This window comes from Styela clava, chromosome 9 (genome assembly GCF_964204865.1).
Source record: "Styela clava chromosome 9, kaStyClav1.hap1.2, whole genome shotgun sequence".
Lineage (NCBI taxonomy): Eukaryota > Metazoa > Chordata > Ascidiacea > Stolidobranchia > Styelidae > Styela > Styela clava.
In genome coordinates, this window is record NC_135258.1 from 9,245,846 (window position 1) to 9,256,981 (window position 11,136).

Below are 11,136 nucleotides of genomic sequence, written 5' to 3' on the forward strand. Positions count from 1 at the left end.
CAAATGTCTACAAAGTGGAATTGAGATTACAAGTTCTGAAATTGGTGAGATAATCTAAATCAGCAATGATTATTAGAGATAATTTCATTCTTTCAGTTAGTTAGCCCATAGCGTAATACTAAATGATACCTAGTGTGTAATTATTGAATCAAAGACGACGACGTAAACAAATGGAGGCGATCGAGATCAATGAAATGTCCCAAGTTAGAACAAGTAAGAAACCTGAAATCGTATTCAAATTTACACTTTGGATATATTCCATATATACGAATTGCCCTCATCTTACTATTAGCTTATGTTAGCTTTTATTCAACCTATATAGTGCATCTTAACCATGTTACATATTTCAGTGTTTATACAAACTGACTGAACGTAAACATGCTGCGAATGTTGACATCTGAAACTGCTTGAGCGGAACAAAAGCTACGGTTAAATAAATATTCATTAAATTATGGATTACAGTTATAACAAGGCCATAATATAGCACTAGATTGAATTGAGAGTATACTTGGGTTGAATCAAAGACCCCTGGGAAGATATGCCTGTGCAATGATGTTTGGACCATTTCATAAATGAGATCTACATTCTACATAATTGATGAATTAAAAACTCAACAGAGATGCGGTTGTGTTGGGATGTTCCGGATATAGTACAGGTGATATTATTTGCCCAATTTTTTTTTTAAATTACTTCTCTTGTCACTTCTTTTGTTGTTTATATCCAAACATTTTTTTGTCATTTTAAGAATTTACGTGGGCCAAAGTAGCGTTCTCTTTTTCCATATCTTTCAGTTATACTAATGCAGATAAACCTAGGTTTAAGCTACAATTGTTGATTCTGTAACGTAAAAGTTGTGTTGCTGCTATGAATGGTCTTCTATCTGCGAACTTATCCGATAGTCCCGTCGACGACTTTATATTAGACTTCTAGAATCTGGACTCCGATATAAAGCAATATTTAATCAGAAGGTTCTATTGGGAATTCTCGAATGGGATAGTTGCGGGTTGCCCACTATATTTCCTACCTTCTCTCTCTTTTTTTTCTTCTTTTCTGTCTGTGCTATTTTGGGTTGAGTTGGGTTATTTAAAGGCTTTTGGAATTACTCTGTTTTGTGAATAAATTTTCTATCTTTATTTATTACTTTCTCGGAAAGAAGGTTTATTTTCAACCGATCAGAAACTAGTTCGTTTCGTTTTTGATAGGTAAAATTTTGGGAACATAGTATTAACATAGTATTAAAGCGATGATTGTTTCCAAATTCCTGACTCGAAGACTCATGGAAGTTTAGTTGAAGAGAGGCGATCAAGGATTAATAAGGTAACTGTTAATTTATTTACATTTATGCCCAACCGCATGGCAATATAGTATGGTGAAGAAGAAATGGTGAAATAAAAGTGATAAAAACACGCTGTTGTACATCCGTTAACTGCTGTCCTTGCCTGGTCTGTTTCTCTCGTATCGCCGAATCGGCATAACTTTGCAAGATACTTTGATGTCAAATAACATCACATGTGATTGGCAGATGTTTCACAGGCAAATACATAAAACATATTACCAGGTATATATATAGTTAACAAAAGGCAAGCAGACAGATTGCCTGGAACGTCTAAGCCGCTAACGTTTAAGCCGCGAACCTTTTTAGAATTTGTCAAGTTTCGCGCCCCACCTCAAAAATAACTTGCTGTATAAATAACGGATAGTTAAACGAAAGTATACTTTATTCAAAAATACATGTTGAAAATACGTAAAAGGAAAGTAAATATCTAAAATAAGGCAGGCGAGATCAATATAACAAATATTTATATTTTTAATTAGCTAAACGCAATCTAAAAAATTGTCTACGCCCCTTGTGCGCGATCGCCACTGCTCTTTACGATCAGCAACTATCTAACTTTATTTTATCATGTAGATTCTGTCCGGATTGCGGAACAAGTGGATTGAGGCGACAACGGATCTCTCAAATCATCTGTCTGTTCAAATTAGGCATTTTTATGATTGCGCATTGTTTCAGCTAGAATATTTGATATTGTTTTATAGTCTTTTATAGCTGTGAAGTCGGGATGTCGTTTAATTTAATTAGCAGTCTTGTGTACTTGAAAGTGTTAATTAAGGCGCATTTGTCATTGTTGGGCGAAGTCTTAAAACCCAATAGTTCATTACCAGTTCACAAGTTATTCCGTTTAGAGAGTTTTGGTAATATTGGTGAGCTAATATTCCAGTTGCGAAAACGCACTTCTTTGCCTCGTTCATCGCTGCTTTTTCCTCAATACACCACAGAAATAACTATAGTTACTGTTGCTATTTGCGGCATTAGGTACACAGACTTGCAGAAGAATTTACTCAAGTTGCCGGTCTGGAGTCTAAAATCGTTGGACCTCAGATCGTTTTGTTATTATGTTATTATTGGGAATCTTTTTCTTGTTTCTGTGATGAAAAAATAGCCTTTCTCTATTAACTATACCAGTCAAAATTAACAATTGCGCGCGTTGTGGAGTAGTCTACTATGACAGATTGCATATTCGTACTACTTCGTTTTGATTTTCGTGCCCATATATTTGAGCATCACTATCGTGATGTATCAAGTTGAAAGCTTAGTTTCGAACAGGGGCGTAGCCAGAGGGTCAAATCCCCCCTCCCCTCTTTTGGAATGTGTAAAAACGACGACTAATAGGCGCGATTTGCCACGCGCCGAATAATCGCTGCTCCGGATGCCGTCAAGTAGAAGCGACGTGATTGGTTGTGACTAAGGCGATTTATGGACCTTTTCCCGACCTTTTAAAGAGTGGTTTTGCGAGTTGTCGCCTGTAAAATGGGGTATTTTGCTTCAAACCATTATTCTGATTCATAGCATTCAATAATATGTTTTGTAAAAGTACCGGTGAAGAATTTTAGCCTAGTCTATTGCAGCTATTTGTACACTAATTTTTTTTCACTGCAGTTAAACTGAAACTTCTAAGAAAACAAAGTGATCATTGAATTATTTGATTTACATTTAAATATCCGAAACAGAACTAAAAATTAACGAATAGATTTCAAAAACGCGAAAACGAGGTAATGTTTACGACGACGCCTGAAAATCAGTCCGAGCGAGAAAAGTGTCTGAGAGGATGCGAAACCACGTCACTCTTTGCATCTTGCTGATTGGCCAATGTCCGAAGTAAACAAGGAAGTCTATTGCTCGGGGAAACATCCATTCAGTCCGCAATTTCCATTTAATGCCCATATTCCTGGCAAATCCTGACATATTCAGTTTCGATTTCTAGAAACATTCTGTATCACACATAGCAACATCAGTTCTCTTAGAAACTCGCGTTTTGCGGCCTCCGGCCAAGATCACCTGTTGCTGTCAAACTTGGCAATTACAAATTTCGGCGCTACGAAAGTATTCGTACCAAGATGACGCACAACCTGAACCCTAACCTGGCACACTTACTATTTCAGGTTGTGCGACATTTCGTACACACCTAAATTTCAGACCCCCCCCCCCCCCCTTGTTTCGAATCTTATGAATTTTTGAGTTGAATTGTGCATGTCAATGTTTAAATTTTTAGAATATGTTTTTCATCGGTGGTGTGAAATGTAATCCATAATCGCCCTGTTCTGTTGAATATGTTTTAATATTTCAGCTGCGTTCTGGTTGGAAAAATCAAAAGGACAGTCGACAACCGGACACGTACGTTGAAGAACATTTGGATGAATTGTCGTACCATCTTGATTATATAAACAAGTGTATTTTTTTATATAACCATCTTTCTACCAGAGTTTGCCGGATATCAAAGCTTGCCATAGTGGCAGCGTATCTGCGTGAAATGCGCCCTTTTGATCGATTTTTAACTACGGGTTGTTGCTTTGGGATACTTTTACGTTATTTAGGTAGTTTTTATCAAATATGTATGCCACTGAGCCCAGGTATCCCACAGAAATTCACAATTCTTCATTTCGTGTCTGATCATGGCAAAAAAGCTTAATATGTCAATGTTGCTCGCTTTTAAGCAATCCGTCCCTGCATTCCCATTAATATCTTAACCTTGGCCACCTCTTTTTTTTCCGAAGACTAGATGTAGATTTTTGTTCATTCTCTTGCTTGAAGAATAATTAAATTATAGAAGCAATATCCGTTTCTCCATGCTCGTTGGCTGTCGGGGACTGGGTTTTGTTAAAGGCTAATAGGAAATGGAGTTGGAGCATAGGTGTAAGAAATGTCTCAAAATGTCATTTTGACTGGTTTCTGCGGATTTTACACTGGGACATCACAAGGTTATGACGTCACACTGGCTAGCTGCGATTTTATTGCGCGGCTGATCCGGGCCGGAACGACGCGATTTTTTTATCTCTGGCCGACGTAGGCCACAGATAAATCGAGTATAATTGCCGAAATTTATACACAACCATGCTTGATCATACATCAGAATGAAAATTTCAAAATTTTCTGAGGTTTTGACCCTTCGATTTCCTTCATATTTTCTTATTTTGGGGTTTCTGTAGTCCACAGCTCGAGTTTCTCCTTTGTTATATAGATCTTTGCGCCGCCCTTCCAGTGACGACACACATTTGACAAGTGGATGTTACATTCGCGGGATTCAAACTTTAGTCACTGTGAACAAATCTATGGTCCACTCAGCGCCTTAACTAACCAAGCCAATCAAGAACTTAGAAACAATGGGGTAAGGTCTAATATTTATGTATCATCTCAAAGGACTTGTGAAAAAAAAATTATAAATTCATTTATGATGAATGATAAATATGAGAACTTAGAACTTCGCTCCCGCTTTTCTCCTTCTTGGCCTAGTTAGTAAAGGCGGTTGATATACCTTTAGTTTGTTCATGGTGACCAAAGTTTGAATCCCGCGAACTTACTGTCCCGTATCAATTTCGTGTCGTCATTAATTGGATTACGCAGATATATAAAGTATGAAGGAAGCTCCGACTTATAAGAAGATAGAATTCACAAAATAAACTAAAATGGAGAAAATCGACGGGTGAGACCTTGGAAAATGAACATTTTTGAAATTTATATTCGGATCATGCATGACTGTAGATAAATTTCGGAAAGTATACTCGATTTATCTACGGCCAATAGTCGGCCACACCTAAATATAAATCGCGGCGTTTCGGCTCAGATCCAGCGCCGGCCTGCCCCAAAATACAGCTGCTCGCTAGGGTGACGTCATAACCTAGTGACGTCATACGCATGTTGCACACGCCCTTTTCTACATTTCGATGATTGCTAGTTTATCCCGAACAACTATTCGAAACCTGACAAACTCAGCCCAGATTCCGAGCAAGCATTGAAATTTTTTTTCTCATCGGTTATATTTATTTATCAATATCCATTAACAAAAATGAAGAAAACTTTTTAGATTATGTTAAAATAACAAAAACTGCAAGGATTCTAGGCACAGAACGACGGAATTTGTGACAAAGTACAGAAACCTTACTAACTTACAAGACACCGTATTCAAATAAATCTTTCGCTTTTATCTATGATAGCAGTCTACGAGCTGATAGTTATTTGATGGCAGCCTCGCATGTAGGCAGCCCTCACATGTACACATCAAGAAATCTCGGTGTATCTCAGTGTTCCTAACCAATCAAGCGGCTAAGCAAGGGCTAAGCAAGCGCTGACCTCTTCTAAAACCCGGATACAGAACTGATTAACATAAAATGGAAAATACGATTGGTACAATTATAAAACACTCTATATCAAGATAAAACTGCCATTCTACATCTGCTTCATGCGAGATTACAATCATCTTTTACTTCAGTCCAGTACGCACCTGAAATATATAAAACTAGTTTAACAGCGTTGAAAGAAATATCTCACAAACCGCCACGATTTTAATTGAAATATAACTTCTGGACTAAAATTGCTATCCCCAATTCCATAATCTACAATTAAAATTACGAGTAAAACACCCATACGCTTGGGATTCGATAACAGCGAAAATTTACAGCATTCGAAATTTCTCCGCAAATCGATTCTATAACCTTAAGGCGGTGGTCGGCAACCTTTTGTCGCTCGTGGGCCAAAATTAAGAGTTCAAGTCATTGGCGGGCCGCACATATTTTCAAAAAGTTGAAAACCGAACGGATGATAATTTTTATAATAAAAATCAAGCAATCATCTATCGAACAGAATATAGATTTATTTCCTCATTGCATTGCACCTAAAAAAACATTTGAATCCCATTTGCGGGCCGGAATATATACTCCGTTGCCGACCCCTGTCTTAAAGGGATATAATGGAGATAGCCATAGACAGGATCGTGCCAAACTTTTCTGCTACCCAGGCGAGTTTTCGATAATGGTCCCCCTTACATCCAATTTGAAAAAGAATTCGGGAAAAACAAATTATAGCTAGGCGAATATACTAAAATTATAAATTGCAGCTAAAATTGGATAATAAAAGTATCGAAAAAGTAACAGGTTGAATAATTTTTTTACTATATTTCACGCTTTTATAAAAAGAATGGAATAATTACTTGCTTTATCCAAATTTGTAATATAGAGATTGCCTTGATTCGCTGTTCCTGGATTTGAAATTCAGATTTTCTCACCAGAATAACAGCTATTTATATATCCGTGGCTATTTGACGAAGTACGCTGTTATGAGGGACGGGCACACGGCTGTTTTCTTCCCATTGAGTTATTGATGAAACATGACTCTTATGAGTGACGACTCAGCGAACTGACTGAGTGATGGATTCTACGTTTTCAGTAATCTATATGCCTTAGGACTCGTTAAAATGAAAGTCTGCATACAATCATATCTTAATTTATATGCCTTGAGGGTCTGCATACAATCATGTTTAAATATGAAATTTACATATCTTCTTAGTAATCAAGATTTTAATATTAAGTTACCAGGTATTCCCGGCTTCAGTATTTGATGCCAGTATAGCAGGTGCTCCCAAAGTATGTGCACCAAGATGGCGCACAACCTGAACATAGTATGTGTACCAGGATAGGGTTATCTGTTGTGCGCCACCTTGGTGCAAATACTTCTGGAGCGCTGTTTAGAGAACGACCCAACACGCAGTGAAATGGATCTGTGGCCATTTGACGTAGTGTGCCGTTATTAGTGATGGACAGACGACTATTTTCTTCCCAGTGACTAGTAATTGAGTTATTGATAAAACATGATTCATATTGTGGGTGAAAACTCGGCGCGAACTGACTGAGTGATGAAATTAGCAAGTATTCAAAAATGCCCAGCTTTAGTAGTTAATGTCAGGTCGGCACGACCCAACACGCATTGGAATAGCTTCCATATTGAGCATTGCTATCTTGTTTTTTCAAAATCTCATTTCGCATTCGTATGCCTGCTATATAAAAGCATTTCGTGTAAGAATACTGTGGTTTAAGACGAAAGGCAAGTTGTAGGTCAGTAGCATAAAGAATATAGCAGTATAGCATTATTCTCCAACCTTTACAATTGTAATACGCAACAATATTGTGATGTAAAAAGTTAAGAGAGATGTACACAACTACATTAGCATAACCACAAAATCAGAACCTTTTGGGTTATCATACGTGTGTTTATGTAGAACAAATCATGATCAAAATCGTTCATATTAAAAAGAGGAAAACTAGTGGAAAAGCGCAAGTTTTATCGTAAAATTTTGTTGTTAGTGAAGCGCTTTCAATATTCGAATGTTTACACTGTACAAACAACACGAACCAACAATTTAGGAAATTGTGTTTTACGTATACGCCTTTCCCGCTGAGTAAAATATTGTTCATAAAAAATGAAGCGACCCACCTGTTCATTTACATCGATCAATTGCCACTCGGTCACCAGCAGTAACAATATCTTCTACATTCACAAAGACCTGTAATTAAATTGGAAATTATAAAACCTTCGCTCTATAATCAAAGTGATAAAAGCTTCAGATTTTGTAACATTTTTAGAACCAACTACCTACCTTTCCATTTACATCGACCAATCGTCACTCGACCACCAGCAGTAAAAATATCTTCCTTCTTCGCAGAGCCCAGTAATTAGATTAAAAATTGTAAGGTTTACTTTATATACAAGTTATGATAAAACTACTTTAGATCAGTTACCTTTCTACCTACATCAGTCGTCACTCCACCATCAATCATGCCAATATCATATATCGGTAGATTTTTCTTCACTTTTAAGCCTGTAGTTTGAAAATAATAGTCATGCTTACTTTTTAGCGATGATTTAGCACGTTGACGCGGATTACAACTCACAAAAAATATGATCAGAAAACAAGACTTGATCCATAAAGAAAAACGTTGCAAAACACGTAAATAAATACATTCGAAAGGTATATAAGAAAAGAAACAAGAACTCAATGCTGAAATCTATATTCATCATATAACACTCAAAATGCTGAATATGACTGAAAAAATGCGCTACCCAATTGTATCAAAACAGATTATTATTTATACAATTCAAGTTCTAGCTTATATATGCATGAAGAATGGGGATTATTAGTTGACTTGATTATATCTAGACCTTCCCTGCCTTAAAACTGTGAATATACCTGGCTCAGACCAGCGCAGAAACGACCTCACACTACCACGTCCTGAACCAAAATGTGGCACGCGCGCCAAATATTTTTTTGAGGCCAAAAGAGAAAAAAGGGCAGTATCAAGGAGAAACACAAGAGGCGGAGTTGTCATTTTTAATAAAGAAACAAAGATACTGTAATCTCTATCTCACTCTAATCAGTGACCAATGATTGTTGTTTACTGGTGGAAATAAAGAACGTAGATTTATTTGGGATGTGACTGAGAGAATTGTCTGATTAAACCACATCCCATGGAAACTTTATCAAGACAACTATTTATTTGTTGTTAGTCTATTTGTGTTTCGTTATAAGCCCAGCCTCGACTAAACATGTTCTAGGAGTCATAATAGGGCATTAGTGGCGCGTTTACTGGGCTCCATTCCTTTGAGAATAATTATAATCGGAATTGATCTTATGCGACGTCTTTTGACATGGTCTACAATCTACAGAACTTCACTTCATGTTTGTAATTGAGTAGGTACACCTAAACTGACACTTTAACGCAACGATATTTTTTGCTTCTTCCATAACTATTGAAACAATACAACACAAGGTGTCCATTACAATTTCAATTATCTTAACCAGGTTTTTTGTTTTTAATTGTTCCAAGTATTTTATACATCTGTGAGGGCAAAATCTATAAATTGCATTGATAAATTCTCTCTGAAATTTTAAAAAAGTTCAAGATTTTATGGACACCCTATATGTCCTTTAACCCAACATCATTTAATATCTTGTTGATCCTTAGTCACTTTTTATTGAAATTATTCTTTCCGAACGCGAAAATTCATAGTCACCAATCAAAAATGTCAAATTCGTTAATATCATAGTTGATCAAGCAAGTAATTTGTCTGAATTTATATCTAGGTGTACCGGGTATTTAATTCATGCTTATATCATCCCGAACGATTGCCAACTAAATTATTCTTCCATTGAAAGTTATTGATGGTTTCGGACAAACCTACAAAATCCTAGATCCTACAATATCCTAGATGTCGTATCACATCTAAAGCCCTTGTCTGTCACGTTATAAATATTGAGTGGTACTGGTAACTGACCTCAATGCCCACATGATCGTATTGATACCAGTTGCTATACAGTCTATACCAGGGGTGGCCAACCTATGGCGCATGCGCCAAACGTGGCGCATTGCATGATTGGAGGTGGCGCATTGCATCTTTAACAGGAAAATAAATGAAGTTCAAATATTGATACTAAAGGCCTGTTGTCACAATATTACGCCTAACTTTACTTCTTAATCGTATCTTTTTCTCTTCGTTGTTAAAAACAGCTTTATTGCGTAATGCTCATAAGACAGAATGCGTTTTTCTCCTACTTTCAGGAAGGCTGTAGTTTTTATTTGAAGCATGGCGTCACAATGATTCCCTGTTTCGTTATCAATCGTAATCTGTTTATCGTAAATTGCTCGAATTTTTGCGTGGATACGAGAATTTTCGTTGAGTTAACTATATATATGAGGCTGTCATTGAAATTTATTCATTCAGTGTTTAATTCAGTGATTCGGTAATTATCTAAATGAGTGGATTTCTGTAAACTTAATTGGTAAAGTTTCTTCTTGTGTGTGTAAAGGCGTGTATTAAAGGTTGATTTTTGTTTGTAAACATTTGCAGTTGTGTACTTTTCAAGACTTAAGCTTTGCTTTTATATATTTTGTTACCCAACACAGTGCGAAAGAAAATGAACAAAATAAAGGCGGAAACTGATAGTAAGCTTGAATTTAATGAACAATGGGAAAATGAGTTGTTATTTATTGCAGGTCCGTCAAGAAAACCGTTGTGCATTGTTTGTGAAAAAACTCTTTCAAAAACAGAACTCCAAGAATAAAAAAACTGACGAAAGTAAAACAGCAGCAAAAGTCTCATAAAGGCGGTACTTAAATAAAATTGATCAGTTTTATTTATTATACTTCCTTGCTTAATTTCTATTCATGTGAAGTTGTAAATTGTAAAAACTACATATACGTGTGTATATATGTGTGTGTATTATAAATTTATATAATTTCAACAAGAAGCGGACATTAGGCGTGGGAATACAAGATATTTACGGCGCATCTGAAACATTATGTTTAAAACGTGGCGCATGGTATGTGGAAGGTTGGCCACCCCTGGTCTATACCAAGAATTTCTTGCTTACAATTATATTTTGTCGTGTTATTGTTTTCTGTTTGACAAAACAAATAAACTCTCTACTTAAAATATATATGAGAAATCTGTTACTATTTCGAGATGTTCAAGACTTGAAGAGCAAAACGTAATAATATATCAAACATACCTTCACGTTAAAAATTTATTCAAATTAATAATCGAAAAAATTTGAAAGAAACTTTAGGAATTATGTACAATGTTTAGTTAAATTTAATTAGTTGATTTTGATTTAATTTAAAATGATTGATTTTAATCAAAAAGCCGTTGCCTCTTTTTGATTGAGTGTTGCGGACGAATATCCATTTTTATCAGAAAAGGTCATTTAAATTTTATTGCTTTCTGCAACGACCTACATGTGTGAAGCTGCATTTTCAGATATTACCAATATGATGACAAAATACAAGTCGAGACTTGCCGTAAAGTCGGAT

General features: G+C 36.1%; 2 long non-coding RNA genes across 2 annotated transcripts; one reads left to right on the forward strand and one right to left on the reverse strand.

Annotated features, from left to right (window-relative positions):
* The first annotated feature begins 1,379 nt into the window (after positions 1-1,379).
* Positions 1,380-4,122, forward strand: LOC120335952 (uncharacterized). The gene is made up of 3 exons (XR_013477906.1): positions 1,380-1,558; positions 1,910-1,983; positions 3,627-4,122. It is a non-coding gene; the product is annotated as an uncharacterized LOC120335952 (long non-coding RNA).
* Positions 4,123-5,504: 1,382 nt separating this feature from the next.
* On the reverse strand, positions 5,505-8,026 carry LOC120347036 (uncharacterized). The gene is made up of 3 exons (XR_013477888.1): positions 7,926-8,026; positions 7,763-7,832; positions 5,505-5,777 (listed from the first exon to the last, which is right to left on the reverse strand). It is a non-coding gene; the product is annotated as an uncharacterized LOC120347036 (long non-coding RNA).
* Positions 8,027-11,136: the final 3,110 nt, after the last annotated feature.